This window comes from Ornithodoros turicata, chromosome 5 (genome assembly GCF_037126465.1).
Source record: "Ornithodoros turicata isolate Travis chromosome 5, ASM3712646v1, whole genome shotgun sequence".
Classification (NCBI taxonomy): Eukaryota; Metazoa; Arthropoda; class Arachnida; order Ixodida; family Argasidae; genus Ornithodoros; species Ornithodoros turicata.
Window position 1 is genome coordinate 36846389 of NC_088205.1, and position 18586 is coordinate 36864974.

Genomic DNA, 18586 nt, shown 5'->3' on the forward strand with positions numbered 1-18586 from the left:
CAGTCGAACGGTTTGGCCCGTTCTGTCGAAGCATTTGTTTTTAAAATGTTTGCTGCAGACCAGTGATGTCGTCGACGTCGTCCAGTCCACCTGCATTGAACAATTTATGTCATCAATTACGGAAGGGATGACAAGGCTAATCCAAGCAAGCAATCGTCGATACCGTGACCAACAAACTGAGCCGTAGATACCACACCTGACAAGCGCACTTCAACGCCTGCTGCGTGCCGAGACCATACCCGTGAACTGCAGGAAGTCTAGACTATCACAATGACTCTATCCAGATAACGTACGGCTTAAAGTTTAACGTTTAGATCTTGAGGTACGATTCACAAAGTGCCGCGCACATGCTTCAACAGCAACGTTTTGTCACCCCGCTCGTGGACTAATAAATGCACATTTATTTGTAAAACCAAGTCACTTACTTGTGAAATGTCGTCCCCGGTGCCTTGCCAGTACGGTCAGCACACCCATAACCACAGCAGGCGGGCATGACACCACAAAAATGCTACGCAAAGGCGCATGCAGATAATGCAGCTGAGTCGCGGACGGCAATGTTTTGAGCTTCCCAAGATGGCGGCCGGTGACCGTACGGTTGCACCCTCAATCCGCTATCCAGCCTATTACTATAGAGATCAGTGACTGTACCTGGGGGAAGAGTATCGTTTTCGCTTTCCCCGTGCCGCCACCTCGCTCATTCGCCGAAACGCGTCACGTGGTGCGTTTTCCTCCTCTTTGCTTCCAAGCTCCCGCCGGGTCTACGGGGAACGCAATAGCTTGGACGCATGTGCGTGTACGTTCGTGTGCTGCTCTTGTGTTTTTTTGTACGTGAAATCCATCTCAGAGAGCTGAGGAACTACGAACAACCATGCCTGATTGTTGTGCAGCAACGGGACAGAGTCAGGCAAAGCCTTTCTCTGCATTCCGACGGGCAAAAATGACGAGACACGTAGATCGGCACAGAATCGGCCGGAAGAACTTCGCGCCTACGAATAACACGCGCTTGAGCGAGGTAAATTTCGTGGTGTGTTTATTTTCCATGGTAGAACCTTTGCACACTGTATTGAATAACAGTTCAACTGTGCGAAGAACAGCCAGACGTATCAAAGTAGTGGTTGTCGGATCTTCCCATTGCGTTCCCTGTTCTGCAGTGCTAACAAAACGCCACTCTCAGGGCAATCCCACGCGATACCTCGAGGACAAGAAGAATCGAACGGAAGAAGTTGGAGGAAAGCTCCTATCCCCCGTTCTTCGCACGCAGAGTTCTCCGAGGAGTCACCAAAAGAGTTGCACACTGAAGTTGATGACACCCTAGTGTAAGATCCAGGGGCAATGAAGGAAGGCAATGTGTCGAAATATACGTAGATATGCACCGTATCAGGTACTCTTATTAAAGCTGTTCCTAAATATTGAGCTGTAATTGTGAATGAATAAACTTTGCAGAAGAAGACAACATCGTCACAAATTTCTGTGACCAGAGCATCGAGGAACATGCACAGGACAAAACTGCAGACAAGCCATGTGATGGTCCCCTCGACGAGACCGCAGTCTTAAAAGAAATGAGCAAAGGCTGAGAGAGAATGTAGTGATCTCAGGCTCACGGTCTACTCGTCATGGAAGATCAACTGCTTGCATTGGAGCGGGGGATTGGAAGAACAATCCATAGCACTTTACATGCGCGCAAAAAGCGTTGGCATGCACATCGCCGTTGAACGTGTGAAATAGAAATTTAATTGCGAAGAGATGAGAATAAAACTGGTGGAGGACATTTATGTCAATCTGAAGCTGCACACCCGAGTACTATAGTTTTATGTCCACAAAACAAGTGAACTAAAAAAGGAAAAATTGCTCTATAGAGCGCAAACGAGACTCGACGATGCCTTTTAGCGGCGAACACGCGCCAACATAATTCCTCTGTTAGCTACAGAATACAACAAATGATACTGTAGTGACGCTTGTGCCCTGTTTCATTAAGTATTAGCCACGTCCCACCTCAGGAAGTCACAAAAGGCGTGGTGCACAGCCACAAAATCTACGAGACTACAGCCATCTTAACACGCGCTCCGCGGCTGCTTGGAAGCAATATGGCTGTAGGAGCAGACGACGCGGAGCGATTGCGGTACTCTTCCCCCGGTACAGTGACTCTAACTCGCCCGTTCAGGAGCGATTTCTTCGAGCTGGCATCCTTGATTTTCAAATAAATTGTTTCTCTCCGGTCTATTTCTATCTCTTTTTTTCTTTTTTATGACCGCAACACACAGTGGTCTGGACACGAGTTAAGTGGTCCCCAATTGGTGTAATGACTCACTGGATGATCCGAATTACTCTGGGTATGGTGGGCTAGAAAGACTGGTGTGCTTACCGCCATATTCAATACATGGAATGCGCGATGCCCCGTTTTGAAGCCAAGCTCCGGCGCTATGCGCTCGCTGCGAACCAAGCGGGTTCTCGTTGAATTAGTCCAACATGTGCCGTGTGTGACGGTGTATGTGTGCTTGACTATTTTTATAGTGAATATATTTGGACCAGCACTACGTTGGTTTGCCGCACTGACTGTTTATAGCATCCGCAGTTCTTTGTAACTAAACCACGTGACATTTGCTACTGTCACGTCTGCCTAGCCGACGATCCCTGCAAGCGAAAGATATCGGAATGTTGCGAAGCACGTGACCGCATGTCTTATCTTCGTTGGATGATGATGACAGACGGGCCGAAAACCAAAATAAAAAGCGGCTACTGCGTCCGAGAGCTCGCCTCCTTGATGGTTTCACTCTTTCTTTTCAGCGTAGATTATCGAGTTGCTGTGTACAGGAAGCTGGGAACACTTTGTCACGGAACATAGGCCGATGGTAGATTGTTCAACTAAATTGTCATTTAGCTAAACTATGGCGCTTTCTATACAGTGTACCTCGCCGCACATCTTAGTTCTTATGTAATTCTTTTGCTCCCTATGTAACTATAAAGGAACATGGTATCGGCCATAAAAAACGAAATTGTAGCACCGCAGTAGTATCTCTCTGCACGCACGGTTTTACTGTTGACCAGTAGAACGACCGAGTCATATATATATATATATATATATATATATATATAGATTAGAAGCTTAGGAGGGCGGTTGACCACGAGAATGAAATAAGCAGGAAAAATCAGAAGACGACAAAGAGCTTACAGGAAAACACAAAGGGGAGTTTATTAAGACATATAGGGATAGGGGTCGACGTTTCGGCAGTCAGCGCTGCCTTCGACGGGACTGGGGTTTGGTGACAAGAACAAGCTTTATATATGGGAGAGGGTTATGTACAAGGGAAAGAGAGCAGCGCATGCGCTTTTGTCATGACTAACATAGGTTGGTGACTAAGTGAAAGGGGAATGACCGGGTCTGTGCAGCAGGACCTTGAGGAAATACCCGTGAGCCTGAAAAAGAGACAAAAGAGTGTATGTATTGTGCTGGATTAGGAATGCAGGTTGCGAATAGTAGAAAGGATTCCTGGATCTTCGTTTATCTGACACTGAAATTTATGAATGAGATAAGACTCGCGCTGTTCCCTGAGCCGCTGGGAAAGAAAGCCTGACTGCAGGATGAAAATAGATATATTGGTAATTGAGTGTCCTGGTTTACTGAAATGGCGCGACACTGGCAGATTAGGTTTCTTCGCGACGTCAGATTTGTGGTTATTGAATCGCGTTCTAAATGAAGTAGCTGTCTGTCCGATATATTGGGCGTTGCATTCATTACATTGAAGAAGATAGACAACATTGGAAGAATTACAGTTAAAGTCGCCATTAATGTTGACCCGATAATTTGAATTGGTACTATCTGCAGAGTTAGCGGCTTGCATTGATTTACAAATTTGGCATCTAGTTGCATTACAAGGGTGGCAACCAATGTTATTTTCTGGAAGTTTGTTAATTTTGGCATTTACTAGTCTGTCTTGGATGTTCCGCGCCCGGCGATAACTTACGCGCGGTGGCTGTGAGAATATTTCCTTCATCCGATCAGATTGTGAAAGAATTGTGTAGTGGCGGTTGAGTATCCGGCTAATGTTAGGAACGCTGCCATTGAATGTGACAGTGAGATTTACTGCAGAATTACCATTGGCTCGAGGAGATCTTTGGAGCAATTGTTGGCGATCTGTGGATCTTGCTCTGGCTATAGCGTCTTTAACTAGTTTGTCCGGGTATTCACGATCAATGAAGGTTTGTTCTAGTCGTTGGAGATGGTTGTCTAGTTCGGCATCGTTAGTGCATATTCTGCGGTAGCGCAATGCCTGACTATAAGGTATGGCTAATTTAGTATGCCTTGGATGGCAACTGCGGAACGATAAGTATTGCTGAGCATCTGTAGGCTTCCGGTATAAGTTGGTTGAGATGCCTCCGTCTTGTAACTTGACTTCCACATCCAAGAAGGTAACAGTGGAGGCGGAGTAGTGGGAGGTAAATTGAATGTTAGGGTGAATTTGGTTGAACCGGTTGATGAACGTGAGAAGGTCGCTTTCAGAATGAGGCCATATGATAAAAATATCATCTAAAAATCTCTTGTACACAAGTGGTTTCAACACGGAACATTCGAGAAATGTTTCCTCCAGGGATGCCATGAAGATATTTGCATAGTTGGGGGCCATTCTCGTGCCCATAGCTGTCCCGTTAACTTGCAGATAGTGCTTGTTATCAAATTCAAAGTTATTGGAGGTCAAAATAAGTGTTAGCAGTTCGGTGAGGACAGTAGGATCATACGGCTGGTCAGGTTGATTTTTGTATGCTGAAACGGCCGCTGCTATACCATCTGCGTGGGGAATATTAGTGTAAAGGGACGTGACGTCTAACGTTGCCAAGAGACAGCTTGAGGGAACGGTTACTTGCGATACAGTTTGAAGGAAATGGTTGGTATCTTTGACGTAGGAAGGTAATTTAGGGGGGATAGATTTGAGAACGTGATCGACGAAGGACGATATATTTTCTGTAGCGGTACCGTTACTGGACACAATTGGTCTTCCGGGATTGCCTGGTTTATGTATCTTAGGGAGCATGTAAAATCGGCCTGGTTTAGGGTCTTTAGGAAGTAAGTATTCGTAGAGCGCATCGCCAATTTTCTTAGAGGTCTTTAACCGTTTTAGTGTTTTACATATATCTGCGGCAATTTCATTAGTGGGGTCGGATTCGAGAGGTTTGTAAAAGTCTGCACAATTAAGTTGACGGAGTCCTTCCGCCACATAAGCTTGCTTATCCATTACGACTATGGCACCTCCTTTATCAGCCTGTTTGATGAAGATACCTTCGTTGCTTTCTAGCGCGGACAAGCTTTGCTGTTCTGCTTTCGTAAGATTGTGCCGGAATTTCCGATTGTTTGAGCTTGCATAAGTACTGAGAATATCTTTCTGAACAGCTTTGATATACATATAAAGACTTTTATCTCGGTTCGGGTTGGGAGTAAAATCGGATTTTATACGGAAAGGATTTAGATTTGATTGCGGTTTGTCGTAGAAGTATTCCGTAAGGCGTAGTCGCCGCGCAAAGTTGTCAAGATCCAGATGTAGCTGATATTCATCGATTTTACTGTTATTGGGACAAAACGATAATCCCTTCTCCAGTAGAGAGATTTCCGCGGGTGTAAGGTCACGGGAAGAAAGGTTCACTACGCTAGATTTGGTTAGTGTGGGGATGTCGGGGGCAAACTGGCTGTTGCTGTCTAACGAAGTATCTGGACGTAGTTGTGAAGTATTGCTACTGGCTTCGGAATTAGAGGATGCCGAATCTGTGGAATTATTATGAGTTGGAGGGCAATCGATTTTGTCTCTAAATAATTTCTTTTGCTTTCGGAGCTTCAGGTGGACGTTTTTCTTTTGGAGGAATTTGTCTAACTCTGATCTATGAGAATGTGACAACGGGGTAGTGCTGTTAATAGCGTCGGCGTCTTCGGATAGAGACTGGATAGTATCTTGGCAGTGAGAAATTAGAATTTTAGTTAGGTCTAAAGATGCTTTGTTAAGAATGGACAGCCATTGCACATTGCGTTCATGGTTCAGGGGGAAGGTTGATGTTTTTTGAATTTCTAGCCCACGCGGAATCCTGTCGTTTTCATGATAAGTAGCCAAAGTATCACGATGGGAGGTGTAGCGTGCAACTTTATCCGCGATTTTTCTGAGCTTAAAGAACGCCTCAGTGCTACTGCTGACAATTTGTGGAGAGTGAATTGGTACTCACCGGCTAGTCAATCCTGCTGCTTGGATCGTAACGATTTCTCGGCACGTGTGCTTCTTTGTGTCCATGCTGCAGCCTCCTGGAGTGTCGGCCATACGGGGTCCGGCGTTCCAGTGCTTGCTGTACGTGTGGGTAGGTGACGGAGCAGCCGGGGTACCAGGGACCGCAGTCGGTGTGCGATCTGGGTGACTCCTTCAAAACTGGGGTGGAGGCCGTCAGCTGCGAGGACTCTGGTTGGGGGCTGTCGGTGGAAACCATGGTCCAGGAAATACAGGTCACGGGCCCTTCGGCACAGGGTCATCAGTCGTTGGTTGAACGCAAACGCCCGGGGATTGCATTGGAATTCGCGTCGCCTGTCAAGATAAGAACGACGGCGGTTGTAGGATCTGGGTAAGATAAGGGTACATACCACAAGTTCGATGTTTCCCCGAGAGCGAATGTGGTCGATGAGTTGCACATAGCGACGGATGGCCATGTCGGGATCGGTGTCCGGCATGTCATTCGTCCCACAGTGCAACACCACGACACGAACACTTGCGGGCAGCTGGTCCACCTCTTCTTTGAAGAGATAAAAGTCTTGATATGTATATCAAAACTGTTCAGAAAGATATTCTCAGTACTTATGCAAGCTCAAACAATCGGAAATTCCGGCACAATCTTACGAAAGCAGAACAGCAAAGCTTGTCCGCGCTAGAAAGCAACGAAGGTATCATCATCAAACAGGCTGATAAAGGAGGTGCCATAGTCGTAATGGATAAGCAAGCTTATGTGGCGGAAGGACTCCGTCAACTTAATTGTGCAGACTTTTACAAACCTCTCGAATCCGACCCCACTAATGAAATTGCCGCAGATATATGTAAAACACTAAAACGGTTAAAGACCTCTAAGAAAATTGGCGATGCGCTCTACGAATACTTACTTCCTAAAGACCCTAAACCAGGCCGATTTTACATGCTCCCTAAGATACATAAACCAGGCAATCCCGGAAGACCAATTGTGTCCAGTAACGGTACCGCTACAGAAAATATATCGTCCTTCGTCGATCACGTTCTCAAATCTATCCCCCCTAAATTACCTTCCTACGTCAAAGATACCAACCATTTCCTTCAAACTGTATCGCAAGTAACCGTTCCCTCAAGCTGTCTCTTGGCAACGTTAGACGTCACGTCCCTTTACACTAATATTCCCCACGCAGATGGTATAGCAGCGGCCGTTTCAGCATACAAAAATCAACCTGACCAGCCGTATGATCCTACTGTCCTCACCGAACTGCTAACACTTATTTTGACCTCCAATAACTTTGAATTTGATAACAAGCACTATCTGCAAGTTAACGGGACAGCTATGGGCACGAGAATGGCCCCCAACTATGCAAATATCTTCATGGCATCCCTGGAGGAAACATTTCTCGAATGTTCCGTGTTGAAACCACTTGTGTACAAGAGATTTTTAGATGATATTTTTATCATATGGCCTCATTCTGAAAGCGACCTTCTCACGTTCATCAACCGGTTCAACCAAATTCACCCTAACATTCAATTTACCTCCCACTACTCCGCCTCCACTGTTACCTTCTTGGATGTGGAAGTCAAGTTACAAGACGGAGGCATCTCAACCAACTTATACCGGAAGCCTACAGATGCTCAGCAATACTTATCGTTCCGCAGTTGCCATCCAAGGCATACTAAATTAGCCATACCTTATAGTCAGGCATTGCGCTACCGCAGAATATGCACTAACGATGCCGAACTAGACAACCATCTCCAACGACTAGAACAAACCTTCATTGATCGTGAATACCCGGACAAACTAGTTAAAGACGCTATAGCCAGAGCAAGATCCACAGATCGCCAACAATTGCTCCAAAGATCTCCTCGAGCCAATGGTAATTCTGCAGTAAACCTCACTGTCACATTCAATGGCAGCGTTCCTAACATTAGCCGGATACTCAACCGCCACTACACAATTCTTTCACAATCTGATCGGATGAAGGAAATATTCTCACAGCCACCGCGCGTAAGTTATCGCCGGGCGCGGAACATCCAAGACAGACTAGTAAATGCCAAAATTAACAAACTTCCAGAAAATAACATTGGTTGCCACCCTTGTAATGCAACTAGATGCCAAATTTGTAAATCAATGCAAGCCGCTAACTCTGCAGATAGTACCAATTCAAATTATCGGGTCAACATTAATGGCGACTTTAACTGTAATTCTTCCAATGTTGTCTATCTTCTTCAATGTAATGAATGCAACGCCCAATATATCGGACAGACAGCTACTTCATTTAGAACGCGATTCAATAACCACAAATCTGACGTCGCGAAGAAACCTAATCTGCCAGTGTCGCGCCATTTCAGTAAACCAGGACACTCAATTACCAATATATCTATTTTCATCCTGCAGTCAGGCTTTCTTTCCCAGCGGCTCAGGGAACAGCGCGAGTCTTATCTCATTCATAAATTTCAGTGTCAGATAAACGAAGATCCAGGAATCCTTTCTACTATTCGCAACCTGCATTCCTAATCCAGCACAATACATACACTCTTTTGTCTCTTTTTCAGGCTCACGGGTATTTCCTCAAGGTCCTGCTGCACAGACCCGGTCATTCCCCTTTCACTTAGTCACCAACCTATGTTAGTCATGACAAAAGCGCATGCGCTGCTCTCTTTCCCTTGTACATAACCCTCTCCCATATATAAAGCTTGTTCTTGTCACCAAACCCCAGTCCCGTCGAAGGCAGCGCTGACTGCCGAAACGTCGACCCCTATCCCTATATGTCTTAATAAACTCCCCTTTGTGTTTTCCTGTAAGCTCTTTGTCGTCTTCTGATTTTTCCTGCTTATATATATATATATATATATATATATATATATATATATATAGCGCGAAAGATATATTCCTTATTTCCTTGCTCCTTCTTCCTTGCTCCTTATTTTGTTGCAGATATATATATATATATCTGATATTCCTTTTCTGATATCTGATCTTCCTTTTATTTTCCTTTTTTTTTTCTTTTCAGCTATGGCCTCAGTGCAGCTCACCCTGAGCTGGCTCCCCAAGAAAGATGACATCACCACCCGGACTTGACCTTGCGGAATGTTCCAGAATATGACTCAGACAACTGCCAGTTCTCATACTTGCACCGATTGTGACGTCACCCAGGAAACCTATTTAAGCAATATGCAACCCTTGTACCTCTTTTGTCCTGACGAAGACAGTGCCACTGTCGAAACGTCGACCATTCTTTTTTTAATCTATGTGTTAAATTGCCCAATAAATAAATTAGTTTTTGTTAACGTTCCTGTAATCTGTAGTCCGTCTTATTATTTCACTTTTATATATATCAGATATATATATATATATAAAAGTGAAATATAAATATATATATAGAAATATATATATATATTTATATAAATATATATATATATATATAAATATATATATATATATAAATCTATAAATATATATAATAAATATATATATATAAATATATCAGATATATATATATATATATATCTGATATATATATATATAAATATATATATATATATGATATATATATATATATATATATATATAGAGAGAGAGAGAGAGAGAGAACCGAAAATGCTTGAATGGAATTGATGTTATACAAAGGGTTCCTAGAACATCATGTTAAACTCATTTTATCCACTGATTGAGCGGACTAAGAGCGCTGCTAGCGTGACATTATACAATAACAACGAATACACTGATGATGATAAAAGGGGAAATTTGCCACCTGGGTTTGTGGCCCACAACCGACAGCCTTAATGCCGTCATTATAGATTATAAAGATTCAAGTTGAAAAGCGTAATATACATGTGCCCTATGACTTGCGAAGTGCCCGCTTGGTGTGCACCCCCCCCCCCATTTTACTTGTGTCATACTACCCTCACTCGTTCTGAGACCTTTGTCCTACATTTTGCAATTAATCCGTTCACCGTATGTGCATCTGTTTGCATTTTCGTCGCTTGTAGGCGTCCTGGGGTGGCCCCGACTCTGTCGCGACTCATATCCCCATCTTTTTCTGTTACCTCATCACCGCCATCATCAGGTTATATTAAAAAGGGTGTAACATAGTTACAAATGAAACCTATTGGCATTGAACACGGTTAAGGATATAATGTCATCATTGTTCAGTATATGGTCCCATGTTGAAGTGTAAATTAGGAAACCCCAACCGGAGTTTGAGACTTCATAAATGAAAATGCACTACTTGATACTGCCTTCTGCTATGAGGTACACTAGAAGTCAATAGTCTTCTGCTTCAATACGTGATCTGTTCCTGGTGCCTAACACCCTTCACTGGAAATGGGACTGCCAAGTACTTGGTTGACATTCAGATCACAAGATGGTTCTTGAGGTGCACCATATAAAATGTAAGCATGACAGACCTAAAATCCAGATAATCCACGATATTCCTTGGGCAGATCATTGTACAAATTTTAACTGGATCTGTAGCATCTCGAGAAATGTTAATATGGCCTGAAATTTTTTCAAGGCCACTGTACACATGTCCACAAGAAAGTTCGTGTGCAAGAAGGAGGAGGGGAGTAATATGTTTATTAAGAAAAAAAAGAAGGAAAGGCTAGCCAGGCAAAGAGCCAGCTTGCTATTCCAAAAAAATGGGAAAAACGAAAAAGAGAAGGAAGGAAAGATAAAGGAAAAAACGGGGAAAACGAAAAAGACAAAGTTTACACTCAAAGACCATGGCTGACACGCGAAGCTTAGCATCTTAACCGTCGCATAAACAAAATTAGACGGCGATGGAAACTAACCCTGGTTTCAGGTTTGACGAAGGCACTGAAGGAGGAAATGAGGAAATTAAGTGAGACTAAAAAGAAATATTATAGCTACGTCTTTGTTGCGTACTCCCAGCAAATTTGGCATATGACTACTCAAAGTATCGAGCAAAAGAGGAACAAAATGACGCGCAGCAGAGAACAGATTATATAGAAGATGTGGGAAACTCCTAATAGATCTATCACCGTTGCCGCACAACTTAAACTCCCGAATTATTATTAGTATGACATTACTTTAAAGCAGCACTTGTATCTCTATTTCTTATTATGCCACTGTGGGAGGTAAATATGAAGAAGTCTTCTGCGGGTAGATTGGCAAAGGAAAAAAGTGGATATGCTAGTCCAAAAAGTCTCGGGACTGATTACTTCAGGACGCGATATTGTGGTCTTCTGGGCAAGATAATATTCCGAATGATTTTCTTAGAAGGTACGCCGAGTAAGCTGCGCAATTCCTCAAAATTATTTTCCAGATATCGCTGGACGAAGGGACTGTCCCGAACGAATGGAAATGCGCTCGTATACGCTCCGCAAGCCCGCGAGTTTAGTGCGCATGACGTCACGGTGACGTTTCTAGGACGCTCCCGATTGGCCGAAGGAACCATGTGCGCGCTTCAAGAAGGTAAACAAAGGCACATTCGATGCACGGAGTGCCCCTGGGAGGGCCAAAACAGCTCTGGTTTCTGGTTTCGTTGGGAATGATCTTGGTTTATCGACGAAAGACAAACGCAATATATTTGCTGAAGTTTCAACTATTCGGCTCTCGTTTAAGTTCGCTCGTGCGAGCACCCTGCAAACATTTTCCCCATTTTGTTCAAATTACGGTCTCACGGAGTTGACAGGTGTCTAGGGCGAACAGCGAGTGTCCTCGTAGACATGGAAAATTCAGTCACATGGCAGCTGCAAAGGTCTAAACTACCGTGAACGACAGGACGACGACAACCGTGCCTCAGCACGCGTACGAACTTCCGTCTTCCACTGTCAAGCAACTGGAGCCTGGTGCAGTTGCACCCGAACAGACAATGATCATGCTCGTTCCTGGTTCGTTCCACTGTTATTAGACGTTAGAACTACTATGAGACCACTCAAAACAGCACATTAAACTGTGACCTGCCGCGGCGCTCTTCGTCACTGTCACGAAAGCAGAGCCTTGGGAGTGCACCGTGTTCGAACACTTTCTGTAGTCAACGTAAATCACTGCACAACACACACAAACACTCCCCCGGTCGTAGAATGCCGTTTGAACCCGACAGCAGCAGCAACAGTTAATCGCGTTCTCCCACCGTCAGCGAATCCGTGTGCGCTTTGGAAGCAAATAAGTGACACTACATCCAAATGCGACGAAGTACAGTCATAAATGCAGCAGGTGTTTAACACCGTATCACTTAGCAAAGCGGAAAACACACAAAACGTATGGCGGGTTCCCTGCTGTTTACCTTTCTCTGGTTCGCACGTGGAGGCGACAGGGGCCTTGGCGAATGGGAGCGCGGCACGCCGCCGCGCACGTCATTTTACACCCTCGCCCTCTTCTGCTGCGCAGAAACGTACTTGCGGAGCGTATAAAACCGATACGTAAGGCAGGAGTCCCGACTTTGGTTTCGAATTTTCTCTTCTTTCCAGCTTTTGTGAATTGCTAAAGCACATCTTTTCCAAACAATTAACATCATGATCAAGTAACAGCATTCCTTGCAGCATATCTTTCGTGGGGGCTACTCCGCTGTCATGGCCCTGTTTGATTTCATCCACGACTTTGCATTTGCTTTATATAATAACCTACAAATTGAAATATTGGTTTTGCATCTCTCCAAGGCATTTGACCGTGTACGTACCCTATAGAAAGCTGACACATAATACCAAGATCATGGATTGGCTTCTGGACTGATTTCCTGTCTGATCGAACCCCATACACCTGGGGTATACGACAGGAGTCAGTCTTGAGACTTTTGCTGTTTCTTGTCTATATGCACGATATGTTAAGTAACATTAATTGTAAAGCATGTTTATTCGCTGATGACTGCGTAACATATCGCGCGATATATTCCGAAAAACATAGGGATGTCTGAACGTGCGTCCTCAATATGTCTTTTTCTTTTTTTTTCTGTCTGCTTTGCTTATGGCTCACCTTGCTCGCCTTATATTACGCACCTTTGCAAAGCAGTTTAGAACACATCAACGAGTGGTGTTACAAATTGCAAATCAATTTGAACACCGACAAAACTGTGTCTACGCTGTTATATGTAGAACAAAGGCTTTGCCAACATCATAGTACACTTGCAAGGGAGCTTAGTACTAATATCTTGGGGTCGCCGTCCCGTCCGATTTTAGATGGAATTTTCACGTGCGCTTAATAGGCATCAGAGTCAAGAGAAAGCCTCTTCTATGTCAGAAGAACACTTCATTATGCTACTGCTTAGGTCAGACTACCGGTATATAGAACACTCGTGTTACCGATCGTCACGTTCGCGAAGGTAACTTGGGACCCCTTTGCTGCGTCTCTTTTGCGGGTTTCTTTCGAATTGTCGCCACTATACGAGTGTATTATGTGTATATATTATATAATTAATGTACGTTCCCTACTCCTCCCCAGGTTCCTTCTGGGACCAGTATTCTGAAATAAATGTATAAATCGTTATATTTTTGTGTCGTCCCCTTTGTCTTCCGGATTCCTTCCTTCTACTGACTGCTCATATTCAGACTGTAATCAGCAATTCTATCGCTTCCGTTGGTTAGCTGCAGTTAACGTATATCTCACGCTTATAGCCCACCACCGACTTAAACATTTCTATCAAAATCCTCCGTCACCAGCTCCAGTGGCATAGTGGTTAGAGTGATCGCTTTCCACGTCGAGACTGGGAGGTGACACGAGTTCGAATCCTGTTACCGACTGTGCTGTCTGAGGTTTTCCCTGGGTTTTCCGAAGACTTTCTAGACGAATGTCGGCACAGTTCCCCTTAAAGTCGGCCCAGGACGCATACTAACACCCCACTCCTTCCTGCTGTCCTCCCTTCATCTGTCCACGTCTATACGCCGCTCATAGCCACAGTTGCTTCGCGGCGCTAACACGGAATTAAAAAAAAAATCCCCCGTCACCGGACCTCGCAACCTGGAAGGTAAAGGTCGCTCAGATGAAGGGAACGATGAGCACATATCACGAATATCACTACCCAAAGGCAGAACCGGCTGCTCGAACACGTCTTTATCGTTATCAAAATACACGTGTCAGTCCGTGTCCGGTCCCAGACCGGAGGGCTGATAGGGACGCGCCGACGAATGTCAGCACTGATATCTGGGTGTGCCATTCGTTTGCTCATGCAGGTGACACTCAAGGGGCATTTTGCATGCAGACCAAAGAAAAGGCACGCTCATCGGTTAACGGCAGGTGTGTAATCACGTGACGAGTAGCACTGAAATGAGCCGCGAGAGGCGATTAGATCGCTTAGCGCCGAGATACGCTTCGCGCCATCTCTCGGCAGGAACATCGGCGGGCACATATGACAACCGCCGAACGGCTCACCACTCCTTCTAGCCCACCATACTCTGGGGGTCTTAATTGTTAATAATGGTGTCCAGGACAGTCTGTGTGCAGCCCGCTAGACGTGGTCATCCCCTAATACTAACCGAAACCAGTTATTTACTCGAAAAATCACTAAACGTCGACGCAATTTTTTTTGTGGTTTGGCACTTTGTCAGTGTGCCCATCGCTGTGCCAAAGCCCAGAGAAGTAAAATAAAAAGTTAGAAACTTTATTTAATTAACGAGCGCATGCAATAAGAAGCTGAGTGGTCAGTATGTGGCAGGTGCATCAAAGATGCTAACCGTAAAAAAGTTTCATGATAAAGTTTGCAGTTTTCGAATTATTCAGACAGGGGATTTTTGTGAAACACCCTGTATAGATTTGTAGTCTCTTTGGAAAGATATGCCACAAGCGATCTTCATGGACTTAATGGTCCTAAGAGCTTTTTATATCATGTCTCAATTTTTGCTTTCTCAGAACTTCGCGCTCATTGTCTGAAACTGAAATACGAGAGACAAACGAAGACGAGCAACAGAAAAAGAAAGGTGCAGTGGCCGAGGTTGAAACAAAATGGCAGAAAAAATGCCTACACGCTGAATAAGAACCTGCCCACTTAGCGGCAGCTCGGCAATGAACAGAGCCAATAATAGTGAGGCTATACAGCCCTGAGCACGTGCACAAGTAAGTCCGTGCAACGTCCAGACATCTCCGTGTAACTTCCTGTGAGGAGGAACGACGGATATTTGTTTGAAGTCTGAACCGTGACCACTTGGAGATATGGGGCATGTCCGTCGGAAAAATGTCTGTCTTCCAAGGAGATACGAATATCTGTGCAAGGATATCCCAAGGAACACCATGGGAGGTTTTGTTCTGTTTGGGGATGCACACTACATTAAACACATGTGGCACTTTAAACATCTTCATTACTTTCAGAATTACCCCGCTTCAAAGTTGACCCGCACGGTGATTACGCCGATGCGTTGGACTCGAAAATGAAAATTTGAAGAGTTCCGCCTTTAGAGGGAACAAAGCATAGTTAAAGGGACACTTTGGAACGATTGGAGAAAAAAAAATTGCTGTACATCATAGTTGGTGCATAACATCTACTGTACCTGCCATCAATTTCGTTTCTTCTTCATGTGGTGAATTATGCCTCAAATAAGAATGCAATCAAACTGAAATAGGAACGTGGAGAGGAGGCCGCAGAAATTGTTCCCTCCCAAGGCCACCGCGTTGACGTCATTCAGCATGGAGCGGACAAGTAGTAAGTAGTGGCATTTGTCTACACTGGGAGCTATGACGTAACTATATCGACACGCGCCACTACACTTGGAGCGCTAGACACTGCGAGCAGTACGTAGTTAGCACTGAGATACCTAGCTAGACGCTGGGAGCAATCACGTAATTCTAGCTACACGTTGCTCTACACTGGGAGCAGTGTGTAGTTAGCAATGACATACCTAGCCAGACGTTGTTAGCAGGACGCTGGGAGCACGCAGTACGTAGTTAGCACTGAGATACCCAGCCAGACGCTGGGAGCAATAGACGCTGGGAGCAATCACGTAATTCTAGCTACACGTTGCTCTACGCTGGGGGCACTATACACTGGTAGCAGTACGTAGTTAGCAAATGACATAGCTAGCCAGACGCTGTTAGCAGTACGCTGAGAGCAAGATAGCCCAGACCAATCTCGCGCCGGCCCCGCCCCGGCTCATGCAAGTGATTGATAACCAAACATATGTCTCGCTTTTATATTTTATTGTACTCAATTTGATTCTGCATCACCTGCAACACACAAAGTATTGCAATTACTACACAATGACACATACGTAAGGATGCGTTACATCTGCTACACAATGCAGCACACAAACTGTCACATAATGATATTTCTAAGAACATCACTTACACAGACATTGCTAAGAACTTTTGCGCGAGGGCACACAATGTATGCACACACGCAACCATAGTATATAGAGTTATAACGGACTGACCTTTAGTGGTGAAGGACTCTGAGCTGCTGTGCTTCATGCATCAATGTAGTCCTCTGAATGGCTGTGCTTCATACATCCATGTAGTCCTCCGATTTGCTGTGCCTCATGCATCCATGCATATACCACACAGTCCACACAACATCACTGAAAAGAACAGATACTGTAACAAGATTTGAAGACAATAGTAGGACGCACCACTTTGGCAGGAGTTCTGAGGAGAACACTTTGACAGCAATCTTGAGGAAAAGCATACCACATTGTGGTCGTCGGGAAAAAACTTCGCTTAAGTACCCCTTTCGCAAAACAAGTTTTCGGATCAATTATCTTGACTCGTGTATCTCTTTCTGTTGCGACTTGAGCAACAAACAGCTTTTCTTTTCTCGCATAACATTATCTTCACCGAGGATCTGGTGATTTTTTGTTGTTGTTGTAAGGTGTGTGTAACGTCTGAAGAGGAAAAGTGAAGCGCTCTTTCAGGGTGACTATCTCGAATCGCATCTCTCGAGATTTTCCTCGGCTTAGAAAACAAGTGGCAAACCAGTTGCATATAAAAGTAGTGTGTGCAACTTAACGTTTGCCAGAAAGGAGGAAAATGGCGAGCCAGTTTTATCTAAATCTGCTCTTGAACGCTTCCACTAATGAATTTCCCAATAACACGATGAGCAAGTTTCGTGTTAAGCTCTCTCAGCCCTTAAGTCTAGATGGTATGTGGGAAGTTGCCCTGACAGAGTTAAATATTCCTTTTGCAACCAAGAATGTCACAGACGGTGTTAATGAGATAACAGAGACAAGCATGTTCGGTGCTACAACCACAAAGGAGAAGATCAAGTTTCAAGCGGGAGAAAACATTCTCCCACTCATCAAGCAGTTGCTCGCAAAGCATTACAGGACACAGGCACGAATAATACGCGCAACTGGTCATTATGAAATACAGCTTCCACTGAATGCTGGCTTGGAATTCAGTCCCAAGCTGGCAGCTAAACTTGGCTTTACTCAGAAGATTATTGGTCGCTCGGAGATTGATAAAGGTCAGTCTGTGAAGGTACTCAAGTACCAAGTGGATACCGAAGAGGAAATCACCTTAATTGTTTATCAGTCACGCACAAAAAAATATGAAATTCCAGAAGGTTATTACAGCTCGGGACAGGATCTCGTAGATGCAATAAATCATGCATATCGGACACAGTTACAGCTGCCACAGAACGCTCGTCTTTTATTCTACAATTCCTACAACAACGTCTGTCAGCTGGAACGTCATAACGATGGCTACACCACGTTTAATCCATATTTAGCTCTAATGTTGGGATTTGGAGCGAGAAAAACTTTCTCCAACTTTGCTGTGGCAGAGCGTGATATATGTCTTTTCCCGGCACAAAATTACATCTTCGTTTACACAGACATCATCGGGAACGAAGCTGTAGGAGATATAACTGCACCACTTTTACGTCTACTTCCATTCAGGGTACAGAATCGTAACGAAGTCATTTCTTATTCTTTTACAAACCTGTACTATAAATATGTCGTAGCAAAGGAATTAACTACCATGCAAATCGAGTTGGCAAACGAGATAGGTGATTTCATTCCATTCATTGCAGGCTCAGGACGTGTCGGGGTCACATTACACTTTAGGAAAGTCTAAGAAGAAAAAAAATGCATATATTGCAGTCACCTTGTTGCGTCTCACATTTTGGTGGCGGAAAGCGGGATCTTCCACATTATTCGGGTCCGCTTTATCAAGTTGGATTGGGCTTTTTCTCATACCTGGTGCAGCAGTTCATGCCTATACTAACTAAACAAGTGGCACCATATGTGGGACGAAAACTCCTCGACACAGGACGTCATATAGCTGAAGAAGTTCAACAAGGAACAACATTTGGAGAGGCTGTAAAGAGAGGTGTTGGCCCCACGATCCACTCAACCCGTGACGATTTGCTTCGCAAACTTAAAGGAAAAGGAAGAAAAAGCAATAAAAGCAAACGCAAGAGGGTTGGCCGGTCAGTGAAAGTGGAGAAGAAACGAAGAAAGGTTGACTTTTTCACCAGAGAAACATGTCTAGCATT

The 18586-nt window shown here is 44.4% G+C and overlaps 1 long non-coding RNA gene across 1 annotated transcript; it reads right to left on the reverse strand.

Annotated features, from left to right (window-relative positions):
- Window positions 1-3151: 3151 nt before the first annotated feature.
- On the reverse strand, window positions 3152-16894 carry LOC135395530 (uncharacterized). The gene is made up of 4 exons (XR_010423147.1): window positions 16722-16894; window positions 16527-16670; window positions 6202-6551; window positions 3152-3414 (listed from the first exon to the last, which is right to left on the reverse strand). It is a non-coding gene; the product is annotated as an uncharacterized LOC135395530 (long non-coding RNA).
- Between the last annotated feature and the right edge of the window lie 1692 nt (window positions 16895-18586).